Source organism: Berghia stephanieae, chromosome 9 (genome assembly GCF_034508935.2).
Source record: "Berghia stephanieae isolate SIO BIC M18660-M18661 chromosome 9, UCSD_Bste_1.3, whole genome shotgun sequence".
NCBI classification, from domain to species: Eukaryota; Metazoa; Mollusca; class Gastropoda; order Nudibranchia; family Aeolidiidae; genus Berghia; species Berghia stephanieae.
This window is the reverse complement of record NC_088368.1, coordinates 18,856,839-18,878,026: the sequence shown is the minus strand read 5'-3', so window position 1 is coordinate 18,878,026 and position 21,188 is coordinate 18,856,839.

Here is a 21,188-nt window from a genome sequence, read left to right as displayed (position 1 = left end):
GTTAGAGAGTTTTGTCAAGATGAGGGTCATTTTGTGATGCTATGCGGTTAGATAAAATACTCAAAACATCCACCAGTCGGATATAACACACCTACGCGCAAACATGTGCGTAACCTTAAGCTCTTATAGATAGAACGAAATTGACGCCACTCATATCTTTGTTATTGTTTTATTTGCCAGCGTTTTTATGAGTAGTTCACACTAAATTATATCAATCAGACTATAGTAGTATGCGCTTGGCTAAGAAGCTCATAACATTGCCATCCGGAAATATAATGGACCAACACACAAAACTATGTGTAACATTGGAACGTTTATAGTCTGGATAATACAGTTTAATGAGAACTACTCATAAACGCGGATGGCAAAAAACAATAACAAAGACCTGAATGACATCAACTTCGTTATATCTATCTAAAAAGTAGCCATCTCCCAAGAGCATCCGATCTCCACTTTCCTATTTTTTTTTTATTCTCGTCTTCTCTTGAGACCGTGCGAGAGTCCAGCGAATGCTTAGACGGTCTGTAGAATTTAGAATTCAATGGAATCTAAATTAAAAACCAACCAGCGACGGACGGTCTAAGTGAATTAACAAAGAGAAGAGTGACGTCATTTACATTCATTCTATACAATGCCTATAATAGTTGGGGTTTTTTTTTTGTTGGGAAGTAGTGGGAGGAGGGGGGGGGGGGGGCCCATATAAGGAAATTGTGAATGGAGTTCGGTTGATAATCTTGTGGTGCGCGTAAATAGCTGGTTTATTTCATCCATTGAGTTGCTTGATGTCTTAATTGACTCAATTTTCCCACGCTATTTGTATCTATTTATTTCTATGGTGTTGTATTTTTTTTCAAGGGGATTATTTGGATAATAACAATATTAAAATGATGATGATTATATGATGATGCTGATGATGATGATGATGATGATGATGATGATGATGATGATGATGATAATAATAATAATAATAATAACAATGATGATGGTGATGATGACGATGACGTTGATGATGTAAAAAATAGTTCTATCATTTTTAGATTTGCCAGTAATTCTGTGCCCAATGTTATAATATATATTATACATTGGCTTTTCGAAACAACGTAGATCCCCAAACCTTTTTTTATTTTATCAAAGGTGATTGGTTCTCAAATCTAACGACTTGTCAGTAAAAGTTGAACATCGTGACCTTCACCCCTAACCCCCTACCTTCGTCCCGCGCCACATCTCCAGTTTGCATAAATACAAAGAGCTAAGTCTTCTAGACAGAATGCGCTTGGCCAAGGAGTTCACAACATTGCCATCCGGAAGTATATCGGACCAACACACAAACTCTGTGTAACCATGAACTTTTATAGTCTGGTTAATACAGTTTAGTGAGAACAACTCACAAACGCGGATGGCAAAAACAATAACAAAGGCCTGAGTGACGTCATCTGCATACTATCTATACTAATACCAAAATGAGAGGGGATAGAACAAAGTCTCTCTTGACAAAACACAAACAAAAATCAACCGATCGGTAGGACTTAGATCTTCTTTAGATAGAAAGTCTTCCATCATTATTATAAGATATCGCCTCTCAAAAGTCAATCAGTATTTCATACGTTACGATTTTAGGACTCGGAGTTGAGCTGCCACAATCATTCATCCGACCTTTTACATTGGAAGTAGCAGCACTTTGCTCTTCTATTAAACCTGATAAATGGCAGTAGCATCTTCGAATGGTTCTCGACTCACACTACTATGTTATGACGATCGACCCAATCAGCGAAGTCCGGTCCGCATCCGTGCACCGTCGCGAACCCGCCTGGTAGCATCGTCACAACACACCGTTCAACTAGGTGCTCTGCGGTTTCGGGTTCTTGCCCACATCGGGTACATGTAGGACAGGTGGAAAGTCCCCAATGATAAAGCGCACTTGCCGTGAGGCAGCTCCTCGACTGAAGCCAATTCGCAGCCACCCAGTCAGTGTCTCCTCTTACTGGTTTCGAAACCTGGCAACTTCTCACCAAGCTTAGAGGACGAGGGATTGAATTCGTCCAAACCGACTTCCATCTCGTATATTATGCATCACTGTCCGTAGTCAGGGAAGCTGCGATCTTTAGAAAGTCTTCCATCATTATTATAAGACATTGGCTCTCAAAAGTCAAACAGTATTTCATACGTTACGATTTTAGGACTCGTTGTTGAGCTGCCACAATCATTCATCCGAGCAGTACTTTCCTCTTCTATAGGTCTTTGTTATTGTTTTTTTTGCCATCCGCGTTTATGAGTAGTGCTCACTGAACTGTATTAACCCGACTATGAACGTTCATGGATACACACAGTTTTGTGTGTTGGTCCGTTATACTTCCGGATGGCAATGTTATGAGCTTCTTAGCCAAGCGCATACTATCTATTAATCGGACTATGGCCGTTTAAGGTAACACAATGTTTTGTGTGTTGGTACGCGATACCAGGCTGGCTGATGTTATGGGTTTTTTTTTTTTGTTTTTTTTTTGTTTTTTTTTTTTTGGGGGGGGGGGGTGTTTTGTTTTTCTTTTCTTTTTATGCACACAGCATTACTTGATCGTCTGGGCCGCTTTCATTGTTCATGTTTGTAATATCATGTGTTAGTTGTGACGAGGAGTTGACTAAATCATTGTTTTCGACGTTGTGTTCCTTCACTTTGTTACCAGCGTTTATTTTAGATGTGTAGTTAGGCACAATATCCGGCTTCACGTGTAATGGCTGACAATCGTTGACGCTGAACTTTGGCTCATTGTAGGTTTGTCGACGATATCTTCTCAATTCAATAATTTAGTATTGGAACGCGAAATTTTCGATCTCTTGAGTCTTAACATTAGAAAAGGCCAACTTGTATGTGATTAGATTGGCTTAGATTGTGACAATTGCAAACCAAATAAACGATTTTGTGTTTACAAGAAACGAAAACTTTTACAAAATGGTGCCGACTACAAATGGAATGGATTTCATATTAGCATACTTTGCTTAGAAGCGTCTCACCATCCTATCGATGTGGCTTTGTTGTGTGTAAAATATGAAGCAAATTTTGGGCCGTTCATGGAGAGTTTCGGACCAAATCATATGTGTTGCGCAATTCCTCTTCAAACAACGAAAGACTCAAGGTAGGGAAAAACTTGCTTACTAGAGAGCCTCGCCTTTGGCCTACCAACCTCCGCTGCACGTCCAACTCGCCTTGAGCATGCATTCACGTAAAATATAAAGATTTTTTTTTAAAAACCTACCTCTGTTTCAAAAACTAACATCTTTCACCTTTCTAAGAAACATTTTGATTTTTCAGAACTTTAGTTCGTTAAAAAAATACCGGCCAATCTGACCCGTTGAGTCGAATGAAAACGAAATTTTGTTGTTTACACGGTTCAAAGGAAATGCCGTAAATAAGCTTTCATGGACTTCCTGTGTTGTTTTTACAGTGTCACGTGACCGTTTTGAGAAATTTGACGTCTGCTACAAATAATTAGACCGGTAGGGGGTAGATATTTTCGTTGGAGCAGAGAAAAAGTGAGTATTATTTCTTGGACTTGTAGAGAGGCCTAGGGTCCACCAGCAGTCAAGTTGATTGAATAAAAGAAAAAAAAGGCCTTTTTTATCCGCCGCCACCACCACCATGAGAGTGGAGGTGAGGGGGGAGGGGGGGGGGGGTGTTGCATGAAGACGAAAGGGAGACGTGGTGACCTTGGGTGACGTAGAGCATCTCAAGGATGCTGGCAGCAGTTGCAGGTGTTCTTAACCCCTTAACGGCGAAGCTAATTTTTTGCTTTTAGATAACAGTTTGCTTTTATCTTTATTATTGTTAACGGGGAATACAGCGTTTCCACCAAGAGAGCAGTCAGACTATCGCAACTCGGACTTCAATTGTCTATAATCGTTTTGCCGTTACTTGTCTTTTGATGATAGAAGATTTGGTGTTAGGTCAAAAATCGAATTTCGCCGCTAAAAGGTTGCATTGCTACTGGATTTGCTCCCCTCCCCCCACCCCCCCCCCACCTTTTTTTTTCTTCTTTTTTTTTCACCTTAGTATTGTTGATAGCTATTTCCTTTTTTATGATTAGCAAGTGCCGTAGGAGTCTCACAGGATGCAGGAGTACTGCAATTAACCCTTTGCCAGTGACACTGATTTTTTTTGTTTTCAAATAATAGTCTTCATTTATATTATTTTTTAACGCAGAAAAAAAAAAACGTTTCCACCATAAGAGCAGTAAGAATATTGATAAAAAGCGCTTTGAGCACGTTGGGTGGATATTGCCCTCTATAAAAGCTCAAATTCTTAAATTGTAATTTGTTTTTTGTCTTTTGATGAAAACGGTAAGATTTTATTTTTGGTCCAAGTAAGATTGATATTCGCCTTTAAAAGGTTAAGTTGTTTTGTTTTTTCAGGTTTTTTTTGTTTTGTTTTTCAAATGCGGATACGCTGCTTCTTCCTTTTTTTTTCCTCAACTGGCAAGCTATCGCTGTACTTACCCGCATGGCTTGCACACACAAAAGGAAACATCAAGGTCACAAAACCTTACATCCAGGTCACAAAATCAGACAACTAGGTCACACATCAAGACATCTCTGTTTCGTTTGTTCCAAGATAGCAAAACAAACCAGACGTCTTGGAGTTCGAAAGAGCTTTCCATAAAATATTTGGTATTTGCAAGACCCCCAGAAACCAATTCCCTATACAGCTCTTGTGCACGGTTACTTATGACCTTGATTTCTTTCGTACCCACCCCCAAAATCCCACTTATTGTGTGTTATAGGCAGAACATAATAAATAGCTGGGCTGCCACATGCGTGACTAAATTGGCCAAAGAGAGAATCTATACTTTGGCATTAGACACCAATTACCTGATGTCTTGGTTTTTAATCCTAGCCGAGTGAGAGAGAAAAAACAAAACAATCATACATGTATCTGCAAACAGCAGAACGTTTTCATTTTACAATGAGATGGGAAGGGGAAGGGATAACACTATGACAAGAGAGAGAGAGAGAGAGAGAGAGAGAGAGAGAGAGAGAGAGAGAGAGAGAGAGAGAGAGAGAGATGGGCGGGGGAATGGGGGGGGGGGGGGATAGTAAGGGGAATGGGAAAAGATGAAAGAAACAATGGGTTGCCTGATGACGTAGATCAAAGGATTGTTACAGCGGTGTTCACGGTGCGTACTTCGTGAAATTTTAACCTTTTACAGTGACACTGATTTTTTTTCTCCAGATGGTTTATGCAGAATAGATCGTTTCCACCAAGAGAGCAGTAGTAAGAGTATATTTCGACTCGGGCTTCAATTAAACTATAAATCGCAAAGCTTGTCTTTTAATGATAACATTAAGACTAAGATCTGGAGTTTGGGGAGTGTAAGATGGAATCTCGCCATTAATGGTTAAAATTGTTTTTATTTTTTTTTTAAATAACACACACACACACACATACACACACACACACACACACACACACACACACACACACACACACACGAGCGCGCGCGGTCACGACAGCGAGGACCATCTATTGCTTGTGTTGCAACGGTAAACCAGTTTACGTGTACGTAGATCCTGAGGCTAGATGACCCGTTACCGTGTACGTAGGCACTCCCAAAAAAAAAAAAAAAAAGAAAGACACACACACACACATACACACGCACACACACACACACACACACACAGTCTTGCATCCGCTACGAACTAATTTTGCGCACCAATTTTTACTGCACTAATGCACCAAATTGCATAGGCTACCTATCTAGGGACACTTTTTTCCGTATCTTTTTCTCAATAAACTTTTTAAAAAACCTTTGTTTTGCGCGGCAGGCGGCAGGCGGCAGGCACTTGGCACTAGGGGGCACCAACCATTGGACAGACGAAAAAAAAACACGATTTCGCGAGGAATGAATCATGAAAATATTTAGGATATAATTTCAAACACAACTTTTGAAATTCATCAAGGATTGTCTAGTACCGAATGTTTTTTGATAGAAAACAAATGTAGCTTCAAATCTAAACTGCTTTTGACGGTAAGCGGTAAGTTTTTATTTATTTTTCTGTCCAAACGAATGATTTGTCCTGGTTATAGAAGCTAAGTATTGGTAACACCGGCTCAGCTCTCTATACTATAATAAAATGATCGCGCGGCAGGCCTTCCGAAAGCTCCTACATCCCCAGTATTCTTTTTCCAGTAGGGGTGTGGGAGGGGGGAAACTTTTTTAAAATGTTCTAGTACGGTGTTTGGGAAGGGGTGGGGGAAGACTTTTTTTTTTTTTTAAAGGTTTTCCCCTTCTCAAACCCCCTACTCGAACATTATAAAAAACCAGAATACTGGGGATGTAGGAGCTTTCGGATGGCCTCCACATCGCGCTGACAAGCGAAAGAGCAAGGAAAGATCCAGAAGAAATTGAGCATATTCATGAAGACCTGAGTAAAACTATCACGGATAAAGATCTGAACAAGTGAATATGAACCGAGTTTTTGGGGATGGTTTTATTCTTGTATTTTTCATTCTTGCTTTGTCTGGCACCTTTCATACACACCTGTTCAGATATTTTTCTTGCACCGGTGCCTGGTCCTTGATTCCTTAACTGAAAACTATAACAACTCGGCAATAGTTGTTTATTTATGGATAATTATGGATGTTTGTGGATTGTTTCCAGCACAGGTCATTGTCCGTCCTCTTCCACGGACTCTATAGATAGAATGAAGTTGACGTCACTCATGTCTTTGTTATTGTCTTCTATTTTTTTTGCCATCCGCGTTTATGAGTATTGCTCACTAAACTGTATTAGCCAGACTATAAACGTTTAAGGTTACACATAGTTTTGTGTGTTGGTCCGTTATACATCCGGATGGCAATGTTGTGAGTTTCTTAGCCAAGCGTACCTTATCTTTTTCTTGGTCGTCATTGTTATTTAAGTTTCTTCCGGTCTTACAATCTTGAGCGCATTTGTAATTAACCAGTAGATTTTTTTGACCAATCAGAACATGGAATTTGTGACACATCGTCACATGTGCTCGTTTTTAACCAATATCGTGAATGAAATCGACCTCTCTCTGATAATTGTTATTGTTTTTATACCGCCAGATGGGTGACTAGTTATCACACCATTTTCTCTATCAGATTATAAACGTTTGAAATTGCAACATCGTTTCCTGTGTTGGTTCTATAGATATTATGCGTTTGGCTCAGAAGTTCACAACATTGCCATCCGGAAGTATAACGGACCAACACATAAAACTATGTGTAACCGTGAACTTTTATAGTCGGGTTAATACAGTTAAATGAGAATTTCTCATAAACGTGGATGGAGGAAACAATAACAAAGACCTGAGTGACGTCATCTTCGTTCTATCTATTGATCAAGCTGTAGAACAGTGTGTATTTTACCTACACATATGCCATGGATAGGAAAACCGGGAGGACTTCCATAGTTTCACCGTACTTTTATTATATTATAAGTATTAAATTTAATCTATTCGCCATCATGGACTTTCAATTAGTTGCAATGCCCAATAAGTAAATTTTAATATTAGATTTAGAATTTAAGATGTTTCATTTTTATAATAAAAACAAATAATAATGATGATGATGATGATGATGATGATGATGATGATGATGATGATGACTGTCACAGTAAAGATTGTTCACAATTATCTTATTAAATTTTATTTTATTAAGAACTGAATTCATCTCACTCCAATTATATTTCGGTAGGCTTAGATAAACTTTACCTTATAATATTAGATCGTCTTTCCTTTTATAGCCTTCCCTCGAATTAATTTCTAATTAGTGAATACTTTTCGTTCGACATTCTGTCACGTAGCCACTTATTATAAAAGCTGATAGGTCTAACATTTGACACTCACTTTCTCTCCACAATCTATGCCGGACGGCCAGTCACTCTATTCCTATATATATACTGGAAAATTTTTATCTTTTGGGACTTTGTAGATATTATATCTACACCATTAAGACGCCGGAGCTTTTAACTTTGATTGTATAATCTTCAAGGATCAAACCCAAGCCCGCTGTACTACACTATAACCCCTTACCAATTGCCTGGAAGTGGAATTTTACGAGTCCAATCCTGTTATCAGAGGAATAGATCATCCAAGCCCATCAACTGCCTGGAAACGTAAACTTATGAACCTGATATATTATCATAAGTTACGTAAAGTATTCATATCTCTATTTGTAACTACCACGATCACTGTTTATCTCTTTTAATTAAATTTCATCATTATTTTATTTCATTGTAAACAAATCGTTAATTGTTTTTCATTTATAGTAACTAGTAAATTCTGGGGCCTCATTCTACATATATCTTTATGCATAGTCGAGTAGCTCTTTACTCACTTGAGACCATGACATTTTGGAGGGGACACATATAAAGAATTGAATTTATTTAGTTACTTATATCTATTTCATCTAACTTTAAAGTTTAAATTGTAAAACTCTTAATTGCCCCACTTGATCATATTTTAATTGAACTCCCTATTTACAGGATTAATTTTTTTTCTTTTTCATTTCTTCATTTAAATGGAATAGCAATTTATCCATTCATTCTTTCATTCAAATTGAATAGCATTTTATTGATTCATTCCTTCATTCATTTATTCATTTATAAATTATTCATTCATTCATTGTTCATTCATTTATTTATTCATTCATTCATTCATCCATTCATCCATTCATCCGTTTATTCACTCATTTATCCAATCATTCATACATTTATTCCTCCCTTCATTCTTTCATTCATACATTATCCATTCATTCATTCATCTATTCACTCAGTTTTTCATTCATTCATTCATTCCTTGTCCACTTTGTTATTATATCACTCATTTCATTTTGTTGTTTGCCTCATTCATGAATTGTTTTCAATATGTTTACATTCCATAACGATTCATTCACCTGTCATCCAATCACTCAGTGTTGTGAACACATTTTGTAACTATTGTAAATCTTACGATATTTTATTGTTTTGTATTTCAGACATCACTGTTAAACACTCTTCAATGCCTAATTACAATTGTTGAACAACCATTGAACAAGAGAGAGGTCCCAGCCACGAACTGAGTTGGTAAATATATCCTTCATTATTCTCTTTTACATGAGTTGGGCATCACATAGTAACTATAGACATCGTGATTTGTTTTGCATAGTGATTTGTTTTAAATGCATTTTTGGCATACTACTGTTACCGAAAACCACTTATATATTATGTTCTGAAAAGTGAGTCTTTAAAAACTAAATAATAATAAAAGGAGTCTACTAGCCGTCGTGTTATATTTAGTGATAGATAACTTGGGATTATTTTGGCATCCTATTATTGTTATCACACTCTAGTATATTAGCGTCATTGCGAATAATTGTACACAAACTAACGACGAGTCACACACATTGGTGATACATTTTTCGTAGTAACATAGTTTAAAGTACACGCGATTGACACATTGTTATTGACACAAGTCATAATAACTCCGCATTGTATTGACACATTGCTTTATAAGATATAACGATAAAAGGCATCAAATTCAACATACATAATAAGTTGAAATAAGAGAGAGAGATTTCTAAAAATAGAACAGTTCATTCCAGTAAGTGTAAATAAATAAAACAGTCAGTAACAGTATCCTGTCAATATAATATATATAAAATATCGTAACTAATTTATTACAACATGGAAGCATATAAAAGATACTTAAGTCTCGCAAAGGACTTAGAAATACCCCAGGAAAGAATATTTTCATGGTGCGAAGAGAAAGTAAAAGAAGAAAAAGAACATGAAGAAAGAATTCGTAGAGAAGAAAATGAAGAAAGAATTCGTAGAGAAGAAAATGAAGAAAGAATTCGTAGAGAAGAAAATGAAGAAAGAATTCGTAGAGAAGAAAATGAAGAAAGAATTCGTAGAGAAGAAAATGAAGAAAGAATTCGTAGAGAAGAAAAAGAACACGAAGAAAGAATACGTAGAGAAGAACGAGAAGAAAGAGTCCAAGAAAGGGAACTAAAAAGACAAATAGCATTAGCAGAAGAAGAAACCAAAAGGACCCAAATGATGCTGGAAATTGAAAAAACAAAAACCGGTCATGAAAAAAAACATAATAATAGTGATGAATTTTTCGTGAAACTTCCACGCATGCCAACATACGATGAACGATCAGACTGTTTAGAATCCTTCTTACACCGATTCGAAGTTCAGGCTAAAGGTTATCGTTGGCCAGAAAGCAAATGGGCCACAGCCTTGATTAACTGCTTATCTGGAGAACCGCTAAAAGTTTTCTATACCTTAACAACTGAAGATGCAGATGACTATGGAAAAATTAAAGACGCTCTACTAAAAAGATTTAGATTAACGGAAGATGGTTACCAGGAAAGGTTTCACACTGCAAAACCGGAAAGTGGAGAAGACTTTAATACATTCGTGAACCGAATTACTCAATTTCTAAATCGGTGGCTTGAGTTGGCAAACGTAAAACAAGACGACTTTGCAGGCCTTTACTATCTCACGCTGAAGAATCGAATCTATCAAGCTTGCAACCCAGATTTAGTCGCATTCTTTAAAGAGAGAAAGCCAGAAAACTTGGACAAATTAAAAATCTACGCAGAAAACTTTAACAGCGCACATCCATTGACACCCCTTAGCAGAACATTGAAGGAACCATACTACGCTGCTGCTGCTCAGAGTCCAGGTACACCTAAAGTTCAGTACTCAAATAGAACGAGCCGATCAATCACTCGGAACACGCAAGTGAAACAGGAGGATCATAGTAACAAACCATGGAACAAACAGTTCAATAGAGACCATAGCCGACCCTATCAAAACAAAACAAGAAATAGCACTGACAATAATACTGAGTATAAGAAAACCAACAAACCTATAATTAAATGTCAATATTGTGGAATGAAAGGCCACACAGCAGACAAATGTTACAAAATCGTGGGATATCCAAAAGAAACTGCAAATGCATCACTCCAAACAAGTGTAAACAATCAGACACGAGTAATGTCAGGAGAAAATATAAATGTGTATTGCGTGAAAGGTATGTCACTTTTAACACAAACTCACAAATCAGGATCGCTATTTTTTTGTGAAGGCAAAGCTAATGGAACTGATTGCAAAATATTGAGAGACACAGGATGCAGTACAGTAGGAATAAAAGCATCTTTGATCAATGACGAAGACAAAACTGGAAAAACGGTACAATGCATCACATTCAGTGGCACAGTCGAAACCTTTGAAACAGCTAATGTGTACATAGAAACCCCATACTATACAGGAATAGTGGAATGCTGTATACTTCCCAACCCCGTCGCTGATGTTATTGTTGGCAATATAAAAGGTCTTAAAGACAACCCAACAGATGTAAAAGAATGGTCATTAACCCAAGAAACAGCTTGTCTAGCAGAAACAAGAAAGATGACTAAGACAACAGAGAAGCCAATGACTATTTCTCTTGAACCACAACAATTTGACAGGAACACGTTCATTGAAGAACAGAAAAAGGACCCGACTTTAACTTCATATTTCAATATCGCAAACAAAGGGACGAAATCAAAAGTTGAATACATCATTGAAAAAGATATTCTGTTCAGGTTACATAGGAAAAGAAACAAAATAGCTAAACAACTGGTCACGCCGAGTATTTACAGAAACAAAATCCTTGGAATAGCGCACGATTCAATAACGTCTGGACATCTTGGGAGCTCTTCCACATTGAAGAGAATATCCGAGAATTTCACATGGCCTGGAATTACTAAAGAAGTCCGAGAATATGTGAAATCTTGTGACACATGCCAAAGAAGAGTCGCAAAAGGCAGAATACCGAGATTGCCATTAGAGACAACCCCAGTTATTGAAAAAGTTTTTCAAAAAGTTGCAATTGACATTATAGGCCCTTTAACAAAATCAGATAGAAACCATACACACATACTAACACTAGTCGATTACGCAACCAGGTGGCCAGAAGCGATAGCATTGAAATCAACTACATCGGATCACATAGCTGAAGCATTGATGACAATTTTTACTAGAATAGGCATACCAAATGAGATACTGTCGGACAATGGACCCCAATTTACATCACATATGATGCATGAAACCATGAAACTCATGGGAATCCAACACTCATTCACAACTCCCTACCACCCCCAAGCAAATGGTCTTTGTGAAAGATTTAATGGCACTCTAAAGAATATGTTAAGAAAAGTGTCAGCAGAAAAACCAGATGATTGGGACAGATACTTACCAGCAATCCTATTTGCATATAGAGAAATACCCCAAGAATCTACAGGCTACTCCCCATTTGAGTTGATGTATGGACGATCACCTCGCGGCCCGATCAATATAGTAGCCGACATTTGTAAAGGGAATGAGGAGGACAATAACGAAATTATGTTTGCTTACGAATATGTAAGAAACCTGAAAGACAGAATAGAGGATACATGTAAGCTAGCACAGGAATCCGTCACTAAAAAAGCAGAGAAATACAAGGAATACTCCGATAGAAAAAGCAAGTCAAGAAAATTTGAGATTGGTGACAAAGTACTAATACTCTTACCCGATGACTCGAGTAAACTTTTAGCTACATGGAAAGGACCATTCAATGTATTAGCAGTACGATCTAATGTTAATTACGAGATTCAAATTAACAACACAACAAAGACATTCCATGCAAACATGCTAAAAAAATATTTCGATAGAGACAGATTATCACAACCAATATTTAACCATGTTGAAGCTGCAAACGTAGGATTAATCATCGAAACTCACAGCGATGATGTCGAACTACAACACACCCCACAACACGGTAACTCTAAAAATAGTACAATTAATGACGTCACAATCAATCCTCAACTAAACGAATGTCAGAAACGAGAAATCAGGTCATTATTAGAAAAGTACCAGTCAGTCTTTACAGACGCACCCGGACATACAACATTAGTGGAACACGACATAAAGTTAACCACATCTACCCCTATCAACGTGAAAAACTATCCTATTCCATTTCACGCACGAGAACAAGTTGAAAAGGAAGTTAAGGATATGCTAGATACAGGAATAGTTAGATATTCTTCAAGCCCATACTCATCACCAATAGTAGTAGTGAAAAAGAAAGACGGATCGATAAGGCTATGTATCGACTTTCGCAAATTAAATGAAGCAACAGTATTTGATGCAGAACCAATACCAAATCAAGAGAATTTATTTGCTGCCTTATCTCAAGCAAAATACATGACAAAATGTGATCTTTCTAGAGGTTACTGGCAGATTCCACTGAAAGAATCATGTAAGAAATACACAGCATTTCAATCACCATTAGGATTGTTAGAATTTAACTATATGCCATTTGGATTATCGACAGCCGCATCGACATTCCAAAGAATGATGCGTATGTTATTAAAAGACATCCCGTCTACACTCTCATACTTCGACGACGCATGTATTTTCTCAAACTCATGGACTGATCACATGACAACCTTAGAATTAGTGCTTGAAGCATTAAAACGTAATTCTTTAACAACAAAACCGTCAAAAACAAGCGTTGCATTTTACGAAATTGATTTTCTCGGTCATACCGTTGGTCATGGGACACAGACACCCGAGACAGAAAAACAAACAAAAATCGCACAATTGCAACCACCTAAGACAAAAAAAGAAGTACGCAAAGTACTTGGGCTCCTAAATTTTTACAGGAAATACATTTACAACTTCGCGCACATCGCGACACCGCTAACAAATCTGACAAAGAATGGGTCACCGAACAAAATTGTTTGGACAGAAGCGTGTCAGAATAGCTTTAACCAATTAAAGGCATTACTCTGTTCAGAACCAATTCTTAAATTACCCGACATGTCAAAAGAATTTGTTGTAAGAACTGACGCGTCTGATAAGGGCATCGCAGGTGTACTATTACAGGAACATGAGGGAACTCTAATGCCTTGCTTATATGCAAGCAGAAAATTATTGGACAGAGAATCACGATACTCTGTAATAGAGCGTGAAGGACTGGCCATCGTCTTTGCTTTAAAGACATTCAGCAGATATCTACTGCTAAAAGAGTTTGTGGTCGAAACGGACCATAAACCACTCACGTACATAAGAAATAACAAAATGAATAATAGTAGAGTACTAAGGTGGAGTCTATTTTTGCAAAATTACACTTTCAGTATCTCTCACATACCAGGCTGTGAAAATATTCACGCCGACCTACTTTCTCGATTAGTATAAACACGTGAGAAGGGTATAACTTAACCTCCCATGCATACTGTTAGTTACCTCGCAAACTATGCCAAATCAGAACGCACAATTTCGATAATTTTATTTGTAAACATGAAGACCCAACTTAATGTAACATTGAGTATTGTTTGCATATATATACCATACCCATTCATGATTTGGGAAATCTTCTCTTTATCTATCATTGTTATGAATTTTCACTCATTTATGATTAATAATTGAAATGTCAATATTCCATTTACATTTTCATTCATTTCATTCAGTAAATTACCTTCATATCATCGACTTAAATCATGCTTCATTGCCATCACTATTGTTTATCACAATGATTTGTAATCACATTGCCATCATGTTGTTCATCATAATGATTTGTAATCACAATCTTTCATTGTTATTGTCACCCATTCATATACCTACGTTAATATAAACATTTCCATGTCTAGTTAATAAATAATTTAATTGTAGCACAAATCATAACAATGGATTAATGCTAGAGTATCATGATAGTAAATTTACTTCCGTTTGTAAAATCTATCTGTCCCATAATGGTTAAAGAGTATATTTTAAACGTGGGTGGGGGTGTCACAGTAAAGATTGTTCACAATTATCTTATTAAATTTTATTTTATTAAGAACTGAATTCATCTCACTCCAGTTATATTTCGGTAGGCTTAGATAAACTTTACCTTCTAATATTAGATCGTCTTTCCTTTTATAGCCTTCCCTCGAATTAATTTCTAATTAGTGAATACTTTTCGTTCGACATTCTGTCACGTAGCCACTTATTATAAAAGCTGATAGGTCTAACATTTGACACTCACTTTCTCTCCACAATCTATGCCGGACGGCCAGTCACTCTATTCCTATATATATACTGGAAGATTTTTATCTTTTGGGACTTTGTAGATATTATATCTACACCATTAAGACGCCGGAGCTTTTAACTTTGATTGTATAATCTTCAAGGATCAAACCCAAGCCCGCTGTACTACACTATAACCCCTTACCAATTGCCTGGAAGTGGAATTTTACGAGTCCAATCCTGTTATCAGAGGAATAGATCATCCAAGCCCATCAACTGCCTGGAAACGTAAACTTATGAACCTGATATATTATCATAAGTTACGTAAAGTATTCATATCTCTATTTGTAACTACCACGATCACTGTTTATCTCTTTTAATTAAATTTCATCATTATTTTATTTCATTGTAAACAAATCGTTAATTGTTTTTCATTTATAGTAACTAGTAAATTCTGGGGCCTCATTCTACATATATCTTTATGCATAGTCGAGTAGCTCTTTACTCACTTGAGACCATGACCATGATGATGATGATGATGATGATGATGATGATGATGATGATGATGATGATGATGAAGGTAATAATAATGATGATAATAATAATAACAATAACAATAACAATAACAATAATTTCAAGACCAATAGCAATAACAATAACAACAACAATAATAATAATAATAATAATAATAATAATAATAATAATAATAATAATAATAATAATAATAACAATAATAATAATAATAATAACATTAACAATAACAATAACAATAATAATAATAATAACTAGTAATAATAATGATAACAATAATAATAATATTAATAATAATAACAATAATAATAATAATAATAATAATAATAATAATAATAATAATAATAATAACAATAATAATAATAACAATAACCATAATAACAATGACATATAATAATAATAATAATAATAATAATAATAATAATAATAATAATAATAATAATAATAATAATAATAATAATAATAATAATAATAGTAATAATAATCAGATACTCCAGTCTTGCAACGATTAGGGCAATACATTCCACAGCTAGAAGAATTCACCCCCCTTCCCCCCCTATCCCCACTCCCAACCCTCCCCTCCCACCACTCACTCATCCCTCTCGGGATATGATTGAATTCTGTCCTGTGTTCTCTGCATGTGGTCCTAAGATCAAGATCGGTCCTGGTGCCGCTCACTGACTGATGGTGATCCGGTCCTTGGGAAGGCCCTTGACAGTACTTATCCTTTGTGGCCGAGCAGGATGACAAAACCACCATGACTTAAGTAGGCAACTGCTGTAATTTGCAGTAGTCGTGCGGCTATGTCGTGGTCCTGTGGTATGACACTCGCTTTCGGATCGGAAGTCCTGGGTTCGAGCCTCGCGTTCGGTTGCATAGTTGAGTCCTTGGAAAAGGCTCTGTACTCACATTTTTTCACCGTACTCAGGTGTAAAAAATTATGTCGGAAAATATTGTAATTGTCGCCTAACAGGCGTCATATCTCGTTCTATATGTTTCGTGTTGATGTTGGTCAGGGACTCCTTGCAAAGCTCTTTGAGCACGTTTAGTGGATATTGCACTATATAAAAGATCATTATTTTTTTCAACAGCTGTAATTTGCAGTACTTTGAAAAAACACATTTACCTTATTTTTTTTTAATGGCCAAAAACTCGTCCTTCAAATTAAATATCGAACGATAAAAATAACCCCTCTTCTTGTCAAAAACTCTCGAACCTTCGATTTTCTGACATGCTTTGAAAAAGAAAGAATCCCAACAAAACACTTCTTTAAAATTTTGGCCAGAAAACTCGTCCTTCAAATATCGATATATTAAAATGACACTCGTCAAAATCTCTCAAACCTTGGAAATTCCAGGTTTGAGCGGGAAAAGGTGAGTTGGGGGGGGGGGGGGTATTTTTTATAGATACTATGCCCACAAGCTCACAACATTGCCATCCGGAAGTGTAACGGACCAACACACACAACTATGTGTAACGTTAAACGTTTATAGTCTGATTGATACAGTTTAGTGAGAGTTACTCGTAAGTGCGGATGGCAAAAAAACAATAACAAAGACCTGAGTGACGTCATCTTCGATCTATCTATAGTATGCTGTTGACAAAATTTGGGTCGTTTTAATTGGTCGATATTTAAATGACGATTTTTCTAGACAGAATTTTTTTTAATGTTTTAGATTCCTAGAATTTGTTTTATTGTAATCCATCTCCTATATCAATGTGATTTAAAAAAAAAAAGAGCTTTACAAGGGGGCCTTGACTAACAACATGTAACATGAAGTATGAGACATGACGCCTATTAGGTGATATATTCCATTTCTTTTTCAGAGACAACGCTGTTAACGGTAGGTACTAGTTTTACACCTGAGTACGGTGAGAGAATGTGAGTAAAAAGCCTTTTCCAAGGATTCAACTATGCGTCGAGTATGGCTCGAACCCAGGACCTTCCGATCCGATAGCGAGTGTCATACCACAAGACCACATAGCCGCATTTTACAGCACAGAAGAGACAAGCGCGTGTTTCAATTGATTGTCACCCATCCAGTCTAACCATGCACACAATCGCTTGATATGCAACAAGGCCATGGGTATTTTGATTGTACTGGCATATAAATTCATACAAGAGCCAACGGCGATTTCGTTTGATGCTATGCGTTAAGTTAAAATACTCACAACATCCGACAGTTGGCTATAACGTAACAACACACATTTAAATTTTGAATTGAGCTTTATATAGCGCAATATCCACAAAATGTGCTCAAAGCGCTTTATAAGGGGTCTCTGGTCAACAGCAACATTTAACATGTAGGATAATGTTAGGCGACATTACATTTTTTTCCGGACAGAGACAACGCTGTTAACGGCCAGATACTCATTTTACACCTTAGTAAGGTGAAAGAAAGTGAGTAAAGAGCCTTTTCCAAGGACTCAATTATGCGCCGAGCGCGAGGCTCTAACCCATGACCTTCCGATCCGAAAGTGAGTGTCATACCACAAGACGACATAGCCGCACATGTATAACCTAAAAGGTTTATAGCCTGATAGATATAATTTATTAGTGAGAACGTATCATTATAATGGCTGTCTAAAACGATAACAGAGAGCTGAATGCCGTCCGCTTCATTCCATCTATAATTAATTATTTTTTCAAAATTGAACTCCGGAGAGCACGCGCCACAAAAATGGGATTGTATATTTGGATTTATCCGAGTTCCCAAATTCACACCCAACATCCATCAGGCTGTATTGATCTTCTCGGCCACCCTTCCATCTCTGATATTGGGGCAGTATTACGATTTAACCCGTTCACGGCCGGACTCCGGGCAGACGCGTACGATTAAAATATTATTTGGCCAGAAAACTCGTCCTTCAAATATCGATCGATTTAAATTATGACCAAAGTTTTCAAAGTTTATTCAATCTTAGGCTTTCGCCATTAAATCAACAATTTGATGACAACATACAAGAAAGTGGGGGCAAAAAAAGAAAGGTAAATGGAACCAAAAAATACACAGATACACCACACAAAAATACAACAATCGTAATACCATCAATAATTATAATAATATCGTAATAATAATAATAATAATAATAATAATAATAATAATAATAATAATAATAATAATAATAATAATAATAATAATAATAATAATAATAAATATAATAATAATAATAATAATAATAAAATATAATATAATAATATAATAATAATAATAATAATAATAATAATAATAATAATAATAATAATAATAATAATATAATAATAGTAATAATAGTAATAATATAATAATAATAATAATAATAATAATAATAATAATAATATAATAATAATAATAAAATATAATAATGATAATAATAATAATAATAATAATAATAATAATAATAATAATAATAATAATAATAATAATAATGATAATAATAAAGACTCATGTATAACTACTGGATCGAATCCGTTGAGAGCTTACCCTGAGAGGATATTTAAATCGATCGATATATTTGAAGGCGAGTTTGTTGCCAAGTTTTAATACGTGGCTTTCAGATAGAGGGATGAGATGATTTGAATGATGATGATGAATTTGATGAGGAGATGTATTTGATGAAGATGTTTATGAATAGATGGTTGATAGATGATGATGAGATGTGATGATGATGATGATGATGATGATGATGATGTGATGATGATGATGATGATGTGGATGATGATATGATGGATGATGATGATGATGATGATGATGATGATGATGATGATGATGATGATGATGATGATGATGATGATGTGATGATGATGATGATGATGATGGTGATGATGATGATGATGATGATGATGATGATGGTGATGATGATGTGATGGTGATAGATGATGATGATGTGATGATGATGATATGATTGATATGATGATGATGATGATGATGATGATGGATGATGATGTGATGGTGGATGATGATGATGTGATGAAGATGGTGATGATGATGATGATGATGAGATGGTGATGATGATGATGATGATAAGATGGTGATGATATGAGATGAAGATGGTGATGATAGATGGATGATGATGATGATGATGATTGATGATGATGATGATGATGTGTTTTTGTTGTTTTCTTGATTTGTTGTTGTTTTTTTTTTTCGATGACTACTATGTTACCAGTGTGCATTGAGTGTATCTATGTCAATATTGTATTGTTATAAATGTGTAACAAATGACAAATTGCACTTTTTTTTAGGACAATAAATTTTTATTATTATTATTATATTATTATATATATATTATTATATTATTATATTATTATTATATTATTATTATTATTATTATTATTATTATATATTATATTATTATTATTATTTTATTATTATTATTATTATTATTATTATTATTATTATTATTATTATTATTATTATATTATTATTATTATTATTATTATTATTATTATTATATTATTATTATTATTATTATTATTATTATTATTATTATTATTATTTATTATATTATTATTATTATTATTATTATTATATTATTATTATTATTATTATATATTATTATATTATTATTATTATTATTATTATTATTATATATATATTATTATTATTATTATATTATTATTATTATTATTATTTTTAGTTTCACCATTTATTATTTTCACTATTATTATTATTATATTATTATTTATTATTATTATTATATTATTATATTTATATTATTTTATATCATTATCTATCATCATATTATTATTATTATATCATCATCATTATATCATTATTTCATTATTCGCGTGAGGGTTAATACGTTACTTGTGAATACGCTCGATCGTGAGGGGAACATTACTTGGGCTGAACTCCTGACTTGACACGATTTTCCCCTTGGACTGTCGTGACCGCAGAGAATCCCACAATCACTCTAAGTGCAATCTTCCTAAAAGTGCACGGAACGAAAACAGAACATATCGTAAAGGCGAAACTATAACATAACGATAATATAATATAGCAACAATCCACAAAAACAACAAAACAAAACACAACTTCCAAAAATACAACGAATCATAAAATATCGAAACACACTATAACAACAACGCAAAATAATATATACAAAAATGCGCAAAAACAACAACAACAACAACAACGTTCAACAAAAACAATACAACAGCACATAAAAATCAACAATTCAACAACAACAAAAAATGATTACAATAAAGCAATAAAACAACAAATACAAAACACAACAGCCCTAAAACAATAAAAATAAAGAATGAATAATAATAATAATAATAATAATAATATAATAATATAATAGATATAAATAATGATGATAATGATAATAATAATAATAATAATATAATAATAATAATAATAATAATAATAATAATAATAATAATAATAATAATAATGATATAATAATGATATAATAATAATAATTAATAATAATAATAATATAATAATAATAATAATATAATAATAATAATAATGGCAAAAAACAATAATAGGAAAAAAAACAGCAACGATAAAAGCAATAACAACTACAACAATAACAATAATAATATTATCATTGTAATAAAAATCCACCACTTTCTCACTGTACGCATATGTAAAACGAGTACCATGCTTGTAATTTTATTTTCTCGAGCTGATG